Source organism: Bombina bombina, chromosome 4 (assembly GCF_027579735.1).
Source record: "Bombina bombina isolate aBomBom1 chromosome 4, aBomBom1.pri, whole genome shotgun sequence".
Lineage (NCBI taxonomy): Eukaryota > Metazoa > Chordata > Amphibia > Anura > Bombinatoridae > Bombina > Bombina bombina.
Genome location: NC_069502.1, coordinates 132,934,282 through 132,953,462, shown reverse-complemented (window position 1 = coordinate 132,953,462; position 19,181 = coordinate 132,934,282).

Below are 19,181 nucleotides of genomic sequence, written 5' to 3'. Positions count from 1 at the left end.
CTGTTTAACATGTCTGTACCATCAGATAAGCTATGTTCTATATGTATGGAAACCAAGGTTTCTCCCCATTTAAATTTATGTGATAATTGTGCCATAGTGTCCAAACAAAGTAGGGACAATGATGCCACAGATAATGATATTGCCCAAGATGATTCCTCAAATGAGGGGAGTAAGCATGATACTGCATCATCCCCTTCTGTGTCTACACCAGTTTTGCCCACACAAGAGGCCCCTAGTACATCTAGAGCGCCAATACTTATTACCATGCAACAATTAACGGCTGTAATGGATAATTCTATTGCAAACATTTTATCCAAAATGCCTACTTATCAGAGAAAGCGCGATTGCTCTGTTTTAAACACTGAAGAGCAAGAGGACGCTGATGATAACTGTTCTGACATACCCTCACACCAATCTGAAGGGGCCAGGAGGGAGGTTTTGTCTGAGGGAGAAATTTCAAATTCAGGAAAAATTTCTCAACAAGCTGAACCTGATGTTGTAACATTTAAATTTAAATTAGAACATCTCCGCGCACTGCTTAAGGAGGTATTATCTACTCTGGATGATTGTGACAATTTGGTCATTCCAGAGAAATTATGTAAGATGGACAAGTTCCTAGAAGTTCCGGTGCCCCCCGATGCTTTTCCTATACCCAAGCGGGTGGCGGACATAGTAAATAAGGAGTGGGAAAGGCCCGGCATACCTTTTGTTCCTCCCCCTATATTTAAGAAATTATTTCCTATAGTCGACCCCAGAAAGGACTTATGGCAGACAGTCCCCAAGGTCGAGGGGGCGGTTTCTACTCTAAACAAACGCACTACTATTCCTATAGAAGATAGTTGTGCTTTCAAAGATCCTATGGATAAAAAATTAGAGGGTTTGCTTAAAAAGATGTTTGTTCAGCAAGGTTACCTTCTACAACCAATTTCATGCATTGTTCCTGTCACTACGGCAGCGTGTTTCTGGTTCGAAGAACTAGAAAAGTCGCTCAATAAAGAATCTTCGTATGAGGAGGTTATGGACAGAGTTCAAGCACTTAAATTGGCTAACTCTTTTATTTTAGATGCCGCTTTGCAATTAGCTAGATTAGCGGCGAAAAATTCAGGGTTTGCTATCGTGGCGCGCAGAGCGCTTTGGCTAAAGTCTTGGTCAGCGGAAGTGTCTTCCAAGACAAAATTGCTTAACATCCCTTTCAAGGGTAAAACACTGTTTGGTCCTGATTTGAAAGAGATTATTTCAGACATCACCGGGGGAAAGGGCCACGCCCTCCCTCAGGATAGGTCTTTTAAGGCTAAAAATAAGCCTAATTTTCGTCCCTTTCGCAGAAACGGACCAGCCTCTAATTCTACATCCTCTAAGCAAGAGGGTAATACTTCACAACCCAAACCAGCCTGGAGACCGATGCAAGGCTGGAACAAGGGTAAGCAGGCCAAGAAGCCTGCCACTGCTACCAAAACAGCATGAAGGGATGGCCCCCGATCCGGGACCGGATCTGGTGGGGGGCAGACTTTCTCTCTTTACTCAGGCTTGGGCAAGAGATGTTCAGGATCCTTGGGCACTAGAAATAGTTTCTCAAGGTTATCTCCTGGAATTCAAGGAACTACCCCCAAGGGGAAGGTTCCACAGGTCTCAATTATCTTCAAACCAAATAAAAAGACAGGCATTCTTACATTGTGTAGAAGACCTGTTAAAGATGGGAGTAATTCATCCAGTTCCAATAGGAGAACAAGGGATGGGGTTTTACTCCAACCTGTTCATAGTTCCCAAAAAAGAGGGAACATTCAGACCAATTTTAGATCTCAAGATCCTAAACAAATTTCTCAGGGTTCCATCGTTCAAAATGGAAACCATTCGAACGATCCTTCCCACCATCCAGGAAGGTCAATTTATGACCACGGTGGATTTAAAGGATGCGTACCTACATATTCCTATCCACAAGGAACATCATCAGTTCCTAAGGTTCGCTTTTCTGGACAAGCATTACCAGTTTGTGGCACTTCCATTCGGATTAGCCACTGCTCCGAGAATTTTCACAAAGGTACTAGGGTCCCTTCTAGCGGTTCTAAGACCAAGGGGCATTGCAGTAGTACCTTACTTGGACAACATCCTGATTCAAGCGTCGTCTCTGTCAAAAGCAAAGGCTCATACGGACATCGTCCTAGCCTTTCTCAGATCTCACGGATGGAAAGTGAACAAAGAAAAAAGTTCTCTGTCCCCGTCAACAAGAGTTCCCTTCTTGGGAACAATAATAGATTCCTTAGAAATGAGGATTTTTCTGACAGAGGTCAGAAAATCAAAAATTCTAAGCTCTTGTCAAGTACTTCATTCTGTTCTTCGTCCTTCCATAGCGCAGTGCATGGAAGTAATAGGATTGATGGTTGCAGCAATGGACATAGTTCCTTTTGCACGAATTCATCTAAGACCATTACAACTGTGCATGCTCAGACAGTGGAATGGGGATTATACAGACTTGTCTCCGACGATTCAAGTAGATCAAAAGACCAGAGATTCACTCCGTTGGTGGCTGATCCTGGACAACCTGTCACAGGGAATGAGCTTCCGCAGACCAGAGTGGGTCATTGTCACGACCGACGCCAGTCTGGTGGGCTGGGGCGCGGTCTGGGAACCCCTGAAAGCTCAGGGTTTATGGTCTCGGGAAGAATCTGTCAGCCGCTCTGGAATCAATCCGGGATGTAACCCAACTGCTAGCGTGAATTGAAAGCACACGCTAGCACACTGAGAAATATCCAGGACGTGACCCACTCAGGAAGCAGATTAGAAGATAACAAAAATGAATATTGTTCCAGAATGCAGGAAAGCCACAAAGGATAAAACGTCCCTTTAAGTAGTACAAAGAACAAAAAGGAAATGCTCTTACTTGAAGCTTCTGAAAAAGGTCCTCTTTAGCAGGCTTGTAAAACAAAGGAAAAGTTCTCTGTTGCAGCTTGTAAAAGTATAATGTCCCTTTAAGCAGGTTTATAACAAACAGAAAGGCAAAGTTCTCTTTTGCAGCTTGTAAAAGTAAATGTCCCTTTTAAGCAGGTGTATAACAAACAGAAAGGCAAAGTTCTCTTTTGCAGCTTGTAAAAGTAAAATGTCCCTTTAAGCAGGTGTATAACAAACAGAAAGGCAAAGTTCTCTTTTGCAGCTTGTAAAAGTAAATGTCCCTTTTAAGCAGGTGTATAACAAACAGAAAGGCAAAGTTCTCTTTTGCAGCTTGTAAAAGTAAAATGTCCCTTTAAGCAGGTGTATAACAAACAGAAAGGCAAAGTTCTCTTTTGCAGCTTGTAAAAGTAAAATGTCCCTTTAAGCAGGTCTTGTTTATCAAAGAATAGGTTTAAAGGTAAAGGCAAAAGCAAGGTCAGGCAGGCAGAAGTCGGCATCCAAATATCAGCAAAAGGTAGAGGCAAAAGACAAGGTCAGGCAAGCAGAAGTCGGCATCCAAGTATCAGCAAAAGGGTAACAGCTACAGGCAAGGTCAGGCAGGCAGAAGTCAATGTCCAAATATCAGCAAGTAGGGATAAGGCAAGAGGCTTGGTCAGGCAGGCAGAAGTCGGTACACAGAAGAACAAAACTGATATGGTACTCACAATCCAGGGAAACAAACAAACGGGCCCAGATTCAGATCTCCCGCCGAGATTTAAAGGGCAGGAGCGTAACCGTCATCAGAGGGTGTGAGAGGAAGCGTCATGTTGCTAAGCAACATGACGTCAGAGACACAGAGAAGTTCCGGGAGCCGCGGCGACACGGCGATGAACGGAAGCGTTCATGACAGCACCCCCTCCTCAAGGACCCCTCCGGGGGACAGGACCAGGTCTATCAGGATGAGTCTTGTGGAAGGTCTTGACCAATATAGGAGCATTTACTTGATGAGCAGGTTCCCAAGAACGTTCCGTGACTGGATAACCCTTCCAATGAATGAGATAATACAATTTCTTGCCCCGCAATTTGGAATCTAGAATATGGCTGATCTCAAACTCAGGATGTCCATGCACCAATAACGGTGGAGGTTTAGAAAAAGGCTTAGAATACCTGTTAATCATCACAGGTTTTAAAAGAGAAACATGGAATACCGGATGGACTTTGAGAGACTTGGGTAAAGCTACCCGATAAGCAGTGGAACATACCTGACCCAGTATTCGGAAAGGACCCACATATCGTGGTCCCAATTTGTTAGAAGGTTGTTTCAGGCGAAGAAATCGAGAGGAAATCCAAACTTTATCACCAGGGCGATATTTGGGAGCCTTCTTCCGTCGAAGATCCGAAAAGAACTTGTAACGTCTAGAAGTTACAGAAAGAATACGATGTATCTTCTGCCAATGTCGAGTTAATCTTCGGGCTGTAAGATCAGAAGCAGGATTCACTGTGGAGGAAGTATGCAAAGGGAATGTCCTAGGCTGATATCCGTAAGCTGCATGAAAAGGAGAAGTCTGAAGGGAGGAATTGTACCGGGCATTATGGGCCAATTCAGCCAAAGGAAGGTAAGAAGTCCAGTTAGAGTGATAATGATCCACATAATGTCTAAGATATGTTTCAAGACACTGGTTTACTCTTTCAGTCTGACCATTCGATTGTGGGTGGTGAGAAGTAGAGAGAGATATAGTAGTACCAAAATGTTTACAAAGTGACCTCCAAAATCGAGAAACGAATTGTACCCCTCTATCTGAAACAATATCTAGAGGAAATCCATGGATTCTTACAATATGTAGAATAAAAAGTTCAGAGAGTCTTTTGGCAGATGGTAATCCTGGCAAGGGTACAAAATGAGCCGTCTTAGTGAACCTGTCGACCACCACCCAGATAGTATTGTTCCCAGTGGACAAGGGAAGATCGGTAATAAAGTCCATGGATACATGAGTCCAAGGCTGGTGGGGTATAGGCAATGGTTGGAGTAATCCTGAAGGAAGCTGGCGTGGAGTTTTGTTCATGGCACATTGTGTGCATACTGAGACGTAATCCTTCACATCTTGAGAGAGTGTAGGCCACCAGACATGTTGTTTGAGGTTTCGAGTGGTAATACTGATGCCAGGATGTCCAGAAAGGGGACTATCATGAGCCCAAAATAAAATCTTGGAACGAAGGCGTTCAGGAACAAAGAGTAAACCATCGGGAGGTTTACAGGACAAAGGAAGATGCTCTTGAGCGGACTGTAATTCTTGTAACCAAGAAGTTGTTAACTGGGCAATGACTTTATGAGGTTGGAGAATGGTACCAGACTCAGGAACTGGGGTATCTTGAAATTGTCTGGAAAGTGCGTCTGCTTTAATATTTTTTGAACCAGGTATGTAAGACAAATTATAGTGAAACCGAGAGAAGAATAATGACCAGCGTGCTTGCCTGGAATTTAGTCGTTTGGCTGTTTGGAGATACAGAAGGTTCTTATGATCAGTAAGTATAGTAAATGGCAAAGAAGTACCTTCCAGCCAATGTCTCCATTCATCCAATGCCATCTTGATGGCAAGCAACTCTTTATTCCCTACGTCATAGTTAAATTCGGAAGGAGTGAATTTTTTAGAGAAAAAAGCAACAGGATGAATCCTTCCAGTCTCTGGTATTCGTTGAGACAGAACAGCTCCAGCAGCAACAGAGGAAGCATCCACCTCCAGAATAAATTGAAACTCAGGATTTGGATGACGAAGGATAGGAGCTGAGGAAAAAGCTTCTTTGAGAGATTCAAAAGCTTCTATAGCCTCAGACGGCCATACTTTACAGTTTTGTCCTTTTCTTGTGAGAGAAGTAAGAGGAGAAGTAATAGTAGCAAAATTCTTGATGAACTTTCTGTAATAATTGGCGAAGCCTAGGAAACGTTGTAAAGCCTTCAAAGAATCAGGTCTAGGCCAATCCAAAATGGCAGAAAGTTTAGTAGGGTCCATTTCGAATCCAGATGCCGATATTACATAACCCAGAAAGGGTATGGATTTTTGATGGAAAGAACATTTCTCCAGTTTAGCAAACAGATGGAATTCTCTTAGACGTTGAAGTACTTTCTTGACGTGGTGCACATGATCTTGGTGGTTCTGAGAAAAAATTAAGATGTCGTCCAGGTATATGATAACAAAAATATTCAAAAAATCACGAAAGATCTCATTTACAAAATGCTGGAAAACCGCCGGAGCATTGCATAGCCCGAAGGGCATGACCAAATATTCATAATGCCCAAATCGAGTGTTAAAGGCAGTCTTCCACTCATCTCCTTTGCGTATACGGATCAAGTTGTATGCACCGCGTAGGTCGAGTTTGGTGAAAATGGTGGCTCCCTGAAGATAAGTAAAAAGTTCAGGAATAAGGGGCAGAGGATAACTGTTCTTGATGGTAATCTGATTCAATCCACGATAATCAATACAGGGTCTTAATCCGCCATCCTTTTTTCCCACAAAAAAGAAACCGGCCCCTACAGGGGAAGAGGAGGGTCGAATAAATCCTCTAGCCAGATTGTCTTTTATATATTCTTCCAGAGCCGTGTTTTCTGGTTTAGAAAGTGGATATGTCTTGCCTCGAGGATAGGCAGCCCCAGGAAGGAGGTCAATGGGACAATCAAAAGGGCGATGAGGAGGAAGACGTTCAGCTTCTTTTTTGGAGAAGACATCCACAAAGTCATGGTAATGCATAGGTAAGGATTCCGGAGTTTCAACTGTGAGAGCAATAGTGAGTGGTAACTTAGTAATCTTTTGAAGACATTTAGTCTGGCATGTAGATCCCCAGGAAGTGAGTTCACCGAAAGTCCAAGAAAAAATGGGATTGTGAATCTGGAGCCAGGGTAATCCCAAGATAATGGGAAATTGCGGAGTGGAAATGACATCGAAACAAATTGTCTCAGAATGAAGTATTCCTACGGTGAGGATTAAGGGTTGAGTAGAAAACTGAATGTATCCAGAACCCAAAGGATCTCCACTGACCGTAGAGACTGAAATGGAATACTCCTTCTTTAGTAAGGGTATAGAATGAGTAGAAACAAATGTAGAGTCAATGAACACACCTCCAGCACCAGAATCAATTAGAGCTTGGGTATAGATCTTCTTATGTCCAATTAGAAGAGTTACTGGAACAAAGAGTTTCTTGTATAGGGAATGACCACTATTTTGGCTTAACTCAGTTCCCTGGACTAGAGTTAAGCCCTGGCTTTTACTGGCCTAGTAGGACAATCCCTTAATAAATGTCCTTTAAGGCCACAGTACAGACATAAGCCAAGAGTCCGTCTTCTCAAGCGTTCAGTCTCAGTTAATTTTATACTTCCTACTTCCATGGGTTCAGCCTGATCAGTAGTAGGAGAGGCTGGAGTGACTGGATTAGAAAAACGAGGAGCTAAACGAAAAGGAGTTCGAGTGGAAGTCCTCTGTGTTCTATCCTTTTCTTGTTGGCGTTCACGAAACCTGGCGTCGAGACTGATACAGAGATTTATTAAGGCTTCTAAGGACTCTGGAAGTTCACGATACACCAATTCATCCTTGAGACGCTCAGAAAGTCCTTTACGGAAAGCGGCTCTGAGTGCTCCCTGATTCCAAGTGGTTTCAGAGGCAAGGGTGCGGAACTCAATTGCATATTGAGAGACTGGTTGATTTCCTTGACGTAAATCCAGGAGAGTAGCTTCAGCAGCGGATGACCTTCCAGGTTTATCGAATACGTTTGAGAATGTAGATAGAAATGTATCAACATCCAACAGTATAGGATCATTCTTTTCTAGCAAAGGTGACACCCAAGCCAAGGCTTTTCCTTTCATTAAGGAAATAAGAAACGTGATTCTAGAAGAGGCAGTAGCAAAGAGAGTAGGGCTATTTCGGAAATGAAGACGGCATTGATTCAAAAAACCTCTACATTCTTCAGGATTCCCATCATATTTATCCGGAAGAGGAATCCTGGGACTTAGTTGTACCTGAGACTGATTGTTAGGAATCGGAGGAGGTAATGCCTCAATCGGATTTGGATTGGGATTAGGATTGGGAGGTGCGGTAGCAACCAAATTTTGTAATAGAGCAGTAATTTGATCAAGTTTAGTGTCCAGAGACTGCAAGTGAGTGGCATGAGAACCCAAGAGCTGTCCCTGGTGAGCCACGGCCATAGATAATTCAGTGGGGTCCATTTTTGTGGCCCGTTTGTAATGTCAGCCGCTCTGGAATCAATCCGGGATGTAACCCAACTGCTAGCGTGAATTGAAAGCACACGCTAGCACACTGAGAAATATCCAGGACGTGACCCACTCAGGAAGCAGATTAGAAGATAACAAAAATGAATATTGTTCCAGAATGCAGGAAAGCCACAAAGGATAAAACGTCCCTTTAAGTAGTACAAAGAACAAAAAGGAAATGCTCTTACTTGAAGCTTCTGAAAAAGGTCCTCTTTAGCAGGCTTGTAAAACAAAGGAAAAGTTCTCTGTTGCAGCTTGTAAAAGTATAATGTCCCTTTAAGCAGGTTTATAACAAACAGAAAGGCAAAGTTCTCTTTTGCAGCTTGTAAAAGTAAATGTCCCTTTTAAGCAGGTGTATAACAAACAGAAAGGCAAAGTTCTCTTTTGCAGCTTGTAAAAGTAAAATGTCCCTTTAAGCAGGTGTATAACAAACAGAAAGGCAAAGTTCTCTTTTGCAGCTTGTAAAAGTAAATGTCCCTTTTAAGCAGGTGTATAACAAACAGAAAGGCAAAGTTCTCTTTTGCAGCTTGTAAAAGTAAAATGTCCCTTTAAGCAGGTGTATAACAAACAGAAAGGCAAAGTTCTCTTTTGCAGCTTGTAAAAGTAAAATGTCCCTTTAAGCAGGTCTTGTTTATCAAAGAATAGGTTTAAAGGTAAAGGCAAAAGCAAGGTCAGGCAGGCAGAAGTCGGCATCCAAATATCAGCAAAAGGTAGAGGCAAAAGACAAGGTCAGGCAAGCAGAAGTCGGCATCCAAGTATCAGCAAAAGGGTAACAGCTACAGGCAAGGTCAGGCAGGCAGAAGTCAATGTCCAAATATCAGCAAGTAGGGATAAGGCAAGAGGCTTGGTCAGGCAGGCAGAAGTCGGTACACAGAAGAACAAAACTGATATGGTACTCACAATCCAGGGAAACAAACAAACGGGCCCAGATTCAGATCTCCCGCCGAGATTTAAAGGGCAGGAGCGTAACCGTCATCAGAGGGTGTGAGAGGAAGCGTCATGTTGCTAAGCAACATGACGTCAGAGACACAGAGAAGTTCCGGGAGCCGCGGCGACACGGCGATGAACGGAAGCGTTCATGACAGAATCTCTTCTCCCGATAAACATTCTGGAACTGAGAGCGATATTCAATGCTCTCAAAGCTTGGCCTCAACTAGCAAAGGCCAAATTCATAAGGTTTCAATCAGACAACATGACGACTGTTGCATATATCAACCATCAGGGGGGAACAAGGAGTTCCCTGGTGATGGAGGAAGTGACCAAGATAATTCAATGGGCGGAGGATCACTCCTGCCACTTGTCTGCAATCCACATCCCAGGAGTGGAAAATTGGGAAGCGGATTTTCTGAGTCGTCAGACATTCCATCCGGGGGAGTGGGAACTCCATCCGGAAATCTTTGCCCAAATAACTCAATTATGGGGCATTCCAGACATGGATCTGATGGCGTCTCGTCAGAACTTCAAGGTTCCTTGCTACGGGTCCAGATCCAGGGATCCCAAGGCGACTCTAGTAGATGCACTAGTAGCACCTTGGACCTTCAACCTAGCTTATATATTCCCACCGTTTCCTCTCATTCCCAGGCTGGTAGCCAGGATCAATCAGGAGAGGGCTTCGGTGATCTTGATAGCTCCTGCGTGGCCACGCAGGACTTGGTATGCAGACCTGGTGAATATGTCATCTACTCCACCATGGAAGCTACCTTTGAGACAGGACCTTCTTGTTCAAGGTCCATTCGAACATCCGAATCTGGTCTCCCTCCAACTGACGGCTTGGAGATTGAACGCTTGATTTTATCAAAGCGTGGGTTTTCAGATTCTGTAATAGATACTATGATTCAGGCTAGAAAGCCTGTAACTAGAAAAATTTACCATAAAATATGGAAAAAATATATCTGTTGGTGTGAATCTAAAGGATTCCCCTGGAACAAGATAAAAATTCCTAAGATTCTATCCTTTCTACAAGAAGGTTTGGAGAAAGGATTATCTGCAAGCTCTCTGAAGTGACAGATCTCTGCTTTATCTGTTTTACTTCACAAACGGCTGGCAGCTGTGCCAGATGTTCAAGCATTTGTTCAGGCTCTGGTTAGAATCAAGCCTGTTTACAGACCTTTGACTCCTCCCTGGAGTCTAAATCTAGTTCTTTCAGTTCTTCAAGGGGTTCCGTTTGAACCCTTACATTCCGTAGATATTAAGTTATTATCTTGGAAAGTTTTGTTTTTGGTTGCAATTTCTTCTGCTAGAAGAGTTTCAGAGTTATCTGCTCTGCAGTGTTCTCCGCCCTATCTGGTGTTCCATGCAGATAAGGTGGTTTTGCGTACTAAGCCTGGTTTTCTTCCGAAAGTTGTTTCCAACAAAAATATTAACCAGGAGATAGTTGTACCTTCTTTGTGTCCGAATCCAGTTTCAAAGAAGGAACGTTTGTTACACAATTTGGACGTAGTCCATGCTCTAAAATTCTATTTAGAGGCTACTAAAGATTTCAGACAAACATCTTCTTTGTTTGTTGTTTATTCTGGTAAAAGGAGAGGTCAAAAAGCAACTTCTACCTCTCTTTCTTTTTGGCTTAAAAGCATTATCCGATTGGCTTATGAGACTGCCGGACGGCAGCCTCCTGAAAGAATCACAGCTCACTCCACTAGGGCTGTGGCTTCCACATGGGCCTTCAAGAACGAGGCTTCTGTTGACCAGATATGTAAGGCAGCGACTTGGTCTTCTCTGCACACTTTTGCCAAATTTTACAAATTTGATACTTTTGCTTCTTCGGAGGCTATTTTTGGGAGAAAGGTTTTGCAAGCTGTGGTGCCTTCCGTTTAGGTGACCTGATTTGCTCCCTCCCTTCATCCGTGTCCTAAAGCTTTGGTATTGGTTCCCACAAGTAAGGATGACGCCGTGGACCGGACACACCTATGTTGGAGAAAACAGAATTTATGCTTACCTGATAAATTACTTTCTCCTACGGTGTGTCCGGTCCACGGCCCGCCCTGGTTTTTTTAATCAGGTCTGATGAATTATTTTCTCTAACTACAGTCACCACGGTATCATATGGTTTCTCCTATGCATATTTCCTCCTGTCAGTCGGTCGAATGACTGGGGTAGGCGGAGCCTAGGAGGGATCATGTGACCAGCTTTGCTGGGCTCTTTGCCATTTCCTGTTGGGGAGGAGAATATCCCACAAGTAAGGATGACGCCGTGGACCGGACACACCGTTGGAGAAAGTAATTTATCAGGTAAGCATAAATTCTGTTTTTAGCAGTGGGATATTGTACAGTGCACCCATGGATAGATGTTTTCTCAGTTAAGAAGGCTCAACCAAGTCTCCTGAAACCAAGGTCAGAGCACTGCCAATGCATCAGTGTCTTTATTATTTAAACCAACTGAAACTTTGAAAGTAGGTACACCTTCAACCATGCCTGCTAGGCATATCAGTCCGCAAAAGTCTGAGAGGTTTTCTCCTAGTCAACAATGCATCGGTTATGACATATTTGGGCATCTTGCTCAGATATGCCTCTTTTCACCACACTTAAAACAGGTAATCGTATTTTTTCCTAAACGCTCTTCCTTTACAAAGGCATAGTTTCTCCCTACATTCCAGGGATGTGTTTCTGTCCCAGACCTGATTTCAGACTCTGCCTTTATGATACCAGGTCTCTGAATGTTACTAAGTGACTTACATGTAGATTACAAGTTTTGCATTGTGGCTTGTAACGCTGAAAATATGCCATTTTCAGTGTTAAAACAGCACGGCAGCTATTACAAGTCTTGTCGGTATAGCTGTACCGCACACCTTTTAGCTTGTAACACAACGTCAGTCCCGCACACGTAAAAATTATGTTTTTCATGGGATTCCCATAGCGCCGGTATTACGAGTTTTGCGGTGAGGCTAAAAAGTGAGCGTTACGGGGACACCCGGGCGGCGGCCATCTTGCAGGTCGCACTGAACTTCAGCTCCTCAAGCTTCTTCTACCTATCTCTGATTTAAAGCAGTATTTTTATTAGAACCCTGCTCTAAATAGTGGAGAGGCTTGTCTGAAGAGGTCTGCTTTCCAGAAACAGGGTTTTGGAGAGGGACCGGGCTTCATTGCCCTCAGAACCGGACTTTTTACTTTGAGGCCTTTCCCTGCTATTGAAGCCTCAGCCTGTCCCCACAACTAGCTGTGCCCTAAGTGCGCAGTCACAAACTAAGCTTTGGATACTACTAATCATCCTCTATAATAACTTGCTCCTTCCCGCCATGCAGACCGCAACTGAAATTACCCTGCTGGAGGTTGAGGCCCTCCTACTCTCGCACTTTGAGAAAATCTCTAAAGTTTGGGACACTGAAGTTGAGAAACTGCAGACTCTTACGCGATCTATTGCTACACCGGCAAGTAAACCTAATAAAAAGGGGCTATCTAGAAGCAGAATCCAAAAAGAGCTGAGCAACACACTACAACCCCTGATGTACCAGCCATTTGGATTTCCAGACACAAATGCTAACCCAGTAAGCACCGGAGAGGCATCAGAGAAACGGGAGATCCAAATGAGTAGTGCCACTGATCAGACCCTCTATTCTGACTCCCGCGACTTTAAGGAAGTGGAAATGCAGGTGCAGACTCCCAACCCTCCTACTGCTATCACGAAGGCCGTTACTGGAAGTAGGCAGAAAATTATACCTCACAACAGCAGCAGTGAGGACAAGCCTTTCCCTGACTTGGAAGCTGTGATGGTCTTGATCGACTTAAGACGTACAGAGGAGGGTAGTGAGCCAAATAGTAGCTATGTATTACTAAGTTCCCCAGGGGCTACGGAGGCACAAAAGAACACCAAAAGGCCTATGTTAACACTCACCCCTGAGCTCCAACACAGAGTGGCGGGGCGCGAGGGGCATCTGGCCTCATTACCAACATGTCACAGCTTGTTGCCTGTCGGAACCATAGGACCAGAGTCGGGGACACTTTCTTACCTATACCTTGCTAAAGCAGGTAGACAGGGCACTTGCTGGGGGACAACAGCAGCATATTTATCTTACCCTGGCAACATCTGCGCGTGGCGGTTTGAGCTACTGCAGCTCTCTCTGCTGTCGTGCTGGGACCCTGGCGGTATTGGCCCACTGCATCGTCCGGTATGTTACATCCCTCTCCTGAGACCCTCCGGCGGGAGGTTATGGGCCATGCCTGATTTGAGTGGTGCGGAGGTTGTGTCCTGTCATGTGCCGTTGAGCCCCTGGAGTCCATTCTATTTGCCGGCATGGTGGAGTCCACGTGGAATTGGATAGGCTGGACACTGGGCGGTTTTCCTGAGCTCACTGGAAACCTTGGCAATCTATGTGTCTTGCTCAAGGTGACAGTTGTTGTGAATATACCGGGAGGTATAACGGTGTGTGGGGTGACTCTCACTATGTGGACAATTTCCAGATGTGCTTTGTTACTTCCCCAGTGTTATCTACGGAGGTGCCCTGTCATCCCCCTAATGTGGCACCAATGTTTAAAGACTTCTTTTGGGGACATGTTCACTAGGGTGACCAGTGTTATGTAACTAATATAGCTCAAAAGGTATTTCTATTGTATGTATTTAACCCATCAGCCCCACTAAAACTAATAAACATACCCTTCCCCAAATCTCTGCTCCACAACTTAAATGGTTTCCTGCATGGTGGTTCTTAGTTACCTAGAGATATATATATATATACAGTATAGTAAAAGCCAAATTGTTTGTCAGTTATACCATTCATTAATATGGAGCTTTCAAAATGTCCACACTTTTTATCATAAGAACAAGAAGCTAGATATTTCTGTCATTTTTTTATATATATATATCCTATACTGGTCTCAGATTGAGCTTGGGGGACTCCTATTCCATTAGCTGCTGTTAATTAACTTTACAGATTGCTATTATGACCTTGTTGTTCTATTTTATGTTATTGGCTTTATATGCTAAATATTCTCTCCTCTATATACAGCCTAAATGTGTAGTCTTATCTATTATAATATATGGAGTTATATGTAGTTATAGTAGGTTCGTTATTTATACAGTGATTATACTGCTTTTCATCTGCTTTACATTTCATATGTATCTGTATTATATTTCCATATCCCCTTTTAGTTATGATTGTTTTTAGTTGAAAGTAAATTTAAAAATTGAGGTTTGGCTGCTGAGACCCAAAAGTGGTCTCTTAGATCAGACACCCCCTATATTATTTATATTTACTGTTGGGGTCCAAAAGTGACCTCCCTGAGCCATCTGGAGGTATATAGAACATAAGGCAGACCATATATACAGTACTATTTGCTCTTGGTTCTCCCCAAGAAGTATAGATTGTATATTTCAATCATTCTACAAAATGAGATCTGTAATTTATTGTTGCTGTGTACTTTGGAATTCATATAATATGTATGCCTTGTTATGTGTGTATGTCAAACCTCAAATAAAAACTATAATAAAAAAAAAAAGAAAGAAAAAAAAAAAAAAAGAAAAAAAAAAAAAAGTGAGCGTTACAGCCTAAATCGGAAAGATCTGTGCCACCATTTAAAGTCAGTAGTTTTACGCTACAAAGCTGTAACATAAAACTCATAACTAAAGTGTTAAAAAGTACACTAACACCCATAAACTACCTATAAACCCCTAAACCAAGGCCCTTCCGCATCGCAAACAATATATTAAATTTATTAACCCCTAATCCGCCGCTCCTGACATTGCCGCCACAAATTTTTTTATTAACCACAATACTGTCACTCCCCGACATTGGCCTCGCTTCCATTGAGTCGTAATTCAGTTTGCGTGCACTCGCAAACCGTTAAATATGCTGTCGAAAGCAATAGCGTTTAACGACTGTTTCCAATGGCGCGTTATACCTCAATATCGGCTGCCGGACTTCGGCTGCCGAAAAGATTTTCGCGTCCCATAGAAAGTAATAGAAGCCGTTAATCGATAAATTATACCAGGTTTCCATTGAAAGCGCTAACCGTTAATACACTGTCGGAGGCTGTCGATACATTGAGAAATATTACCCCCAGCTCAACTAGGTGTAAAGGAGGAAAAAAGAGCTTTTTGAGGCCTGTTTCTCATTGAAATAGCAAATCACAAAAAAATTATGAGTGTTTCAATGTACAAATAACATTATATATGCTACATTTATTGGTCCTATGTATAGGAATATTTGCACCCATGTTGTCATAGAAATTTCAATATGTATGTGCATATAAAAATATATGCAAGCACCACAATTATGGAACGACCTCCCGCACACTTTCAAACCTTCCCCATGCCTAATATCCTTTAAGAGATCCCTCTCTACATATCTCAAAACAGAATGCACCTGTCATTGTTGATTATATATTTCCTATCGGTTCTATGTTAAATTTTTGTGCATATATGGTGTATTATTATTTTTTTTTATTTTATTGTACCCATTGTATCAATGCAATGTTTTGTGGACCCAGGACATACTTGAAAACCATAGAAATCTCAATGTATCTTTCCTGGTAAAATATTATAAAAATAAATAAAATATCTACCTATTCAAAATGAAACCTTTGCCCAGGGATGCTATATATAATCTCAATACATATAGAAAAATAATTCAAAGGAAATAAGTTGTTTATCATGAAGATGAGTTTTATTATTACAGATTTACCCTCATTCAAATGTAATTTTCAATGTGAAAATCATATTTATTCAATACAAAACGATGACACATTAAAGTTATAATGTGTCATAGTACTAATATTTATAAAATATATGTAATGTCATGTCTGCTAAAGCAGATAATACATTTGCAATATTTAGACTATTAACCAAAATACATAAGTGCTTAATATTACATACTTCAAGAGATATGAAGTATTGTCTTTAACATGGAGTTATTGAAACATTTTAAAAGTGCATTGTGCATTGGTCCCAGGGAGAGTCTGTGTCTGTTCATATGATGTCAATTAAAATGAATTAATCACCTCTATATCATGGCAATCACATATATGTTGTATATACATCAGTGCATAAATATCCTAAAGATACATTTATCTAATTATTCTAAATATTGAATAATAATCTTGACAAAAAGGAGTGCATTAGTCATGATAGGTATTAGTCATGATAGGTATATATTTCAGATATTACATTCCACATAGGACTATAAGAATGAATGCAAGGTATTTGGCCATATCAACAGGAAGGAGTATTTACTTTTCAACTCTTCTATAACTGTATAACCCTTATTAGCTTCATCTGAAGGAGCAAACAACATATGCTTGTGGAATATAAATCATAACATTTACACATGTCACGTTGACTTATGTTAGATAGCATATACTGTATAAATTTCAGACACGTATCCCCAAGTATTCTTAAACGGCATAATATGATATCCTCAATAAAAGGACACATAAATTTATCAACAATGTACACCTGCATATTAATTGACATCATGTGAAATAAAAATGAATAAAGCTGTTCATTTTTAGCAGATAAACAGCTATTAGAATAATATTAAGATATATGTTCAAATTTGGATTAGAAAAATGGATGCATATTTATGAGATGAAAATCGCACTTAAAAAAGTGCTTTAGTGCAAAAATTAGATATGATATATCTTGGGTTGAAAAAAAAGAATATTAATTAATTCTTGCGGCGGGATTTTGCCTTTGGAGGAGAGGTACTTAGGGGGGCAGTGTGGCGTCTTGTGCGACGCCCACCAGCTGAATGTGAGGCTAATAACCGCGATTCAGGGTCCTGCAGGGAGATGACAGAGGATGCAAGGGAGGATGGAGTTTGGGGCCTATCCGCGAGCCTCTCCACTGCCTCTGCCAGGCGGACGAGTGAGGCATTATGGATGTCCATTTGGCTCTGTATCCTTCTCAAATCCTGCTGCTGCTGGAGCCTGGACAGCCTAAGCTCTCTATGTATGAGCCTCAGTAGATCATCCTGCTGGGACTGTGCCGGACCCTGTTGTACATTTGGTGTCTCAGGAACTAATAATTGGCTGGTTCCAGGGCTGTCTCTCCGTATTGGTGACTGTGAGGTTGTCTGTGATGGCACTGTTGGCAATACATTGGTGGGTGCAGTGGGTGGTGGTGTGGATTCCTGTTGTGCCATAGGAGTGGGAGGCATATAGTACAGATGATGCAGATCTGTATGCTGCTGTGGTGGGTGCATCATCTGCTGCTGAGGATAATGATGTCGTGGTGGGTGCATCATCTGTTGCTGAGGAGGATGTTGTGGTGGGTGCATCATCTGCTGCTGAGGAGGATGTTGTGGGGGGTGCATCATCTGCTGCTGAGGGGGATGTTGTGGGGGGTGCATCATCTGCTGCGGTGGGTGCAGCTGTGGGGGCTGTGCCATTTGTTGCTGCGAAGTATGCATGAACTGCCATTGTTGAGGAGGATGAGTCTGCTGTGGTTCAGAACCCAAAACATGAAATGTTGTCTCCGAAGTAGATGGAGAAGGGCATGATACATCCTCCACCTCATATGCCCTAGGCTGCTGCATATCATCTTCTAAGAGGCTGATATAGGAGGTAGTGTCACCATAGATATCCTCATCCTCCTCAGTGAATGTAGGAACATCCTGCTGTGGTGTTGGTGCAGCTTCATACTCCTCCTGTTCGGAACCTACAAATAAATATACGGTATGTTTACATTATCTATCTAATAGAATATATTACTTTGTAGCATAACAATACAGACTATTATATTCCATATTTATGTGTATATATGTACACACACACACATACACACACACACACACACACATACACACACACACACACACACACACATACACACACACATACACACACACACACACATACACACACATATAGTGTGTTTGGGATAAAATCAAAGCATATATGACCATAACTGAGGAATCTTTATAGACTGTGTCTTAAAGGGACATTGTTAAAGGGACACTGTACCCAAATATTTTCTTTTGTGCTTCAGATAGAGCATGCAATTTTATTCAACTTTCGGATTTACTCCTATTTTCAAATGTTCTTTATTCTCTTGGTATCTTTATTTGAAATGCAAGAATGTAAGTTTAGATGGTGGCCCATTTTTGGTGAACAACCTAGGTTGTCCTTGCTGATTGGTGGATAAATGCATCCACCAATCAAAAACTGCTGTCCAGAGTCTGAACCTAGAAAAAAAGCTTACATGTCTTATTTTTCATATAAAGATAGCAAGAGAATGAAGAGAAATTCATAATAGGAGTAAATTAGAAAGTTGCTTAAAATTGCATGCTGTATCTGAATCACAAAATAAAAATTTTGGGTACAGTGTCCCTTTAAGGACAATGACACATGATTTATATGAAATGCTTAATATTCTTGGATATTATATTATCAATATTCTTGCTTGTCGGAGCAGATATACAATACAGAGTGCTTGCTGAACATATTAAATACAACTATGTAAATTTAGATTCATAGCTAAACACAGATGGGTATTTATGATATACAACATATATACATCACATATATGGTTATATTTAATATTGAATATTCACCTTCATACACCTCTTCAGGTGGCACAGAGGTGTCCATTGTCCCCTTACATCCGTAAACAGATTCATCCGAGATGACATTGGACAGCATCTCCTCCCATGACCTTAGGTGTATTCTCTTGCTAGGACCACCACCTGTCCCACGTGCATATTTGGCCTGCTGTGCCAGCTTAGCTTTGGTTTCCCTCCTGCAGTCATGATAGCAGTGTTTAATGCTGGCAGTAGAACGATTACGTCCTAAGCAGCTGACTGCCACTCGAATCTCCTCCCACAGCTTATTCCGGACAGCCGGCCTCAGGTTAGGGTTCTCCAGCTGAGCTGCCCTCTCCATGTATGCCTCAACAAGAGCCTCCTTCTCCTCCTCAGAGTACCTCTCCTCTCTTAGCCTGCCCTTCACACCTGAAGGGCCAGCAGACACAGACTCTCCCTCCTGTGACTGGGGACCAGCCCTCTCTACCTCCTCTGTCCCTGCAGGCTGTGACAGGCTACCACCAGCCCCACCCCCAGTTGCCACAGTCTGCCCCACTTTCCCTTTTCTTTTTGTGCCTAGCTGAGGCTGACTCCTCCTCACTCCTCCCACCT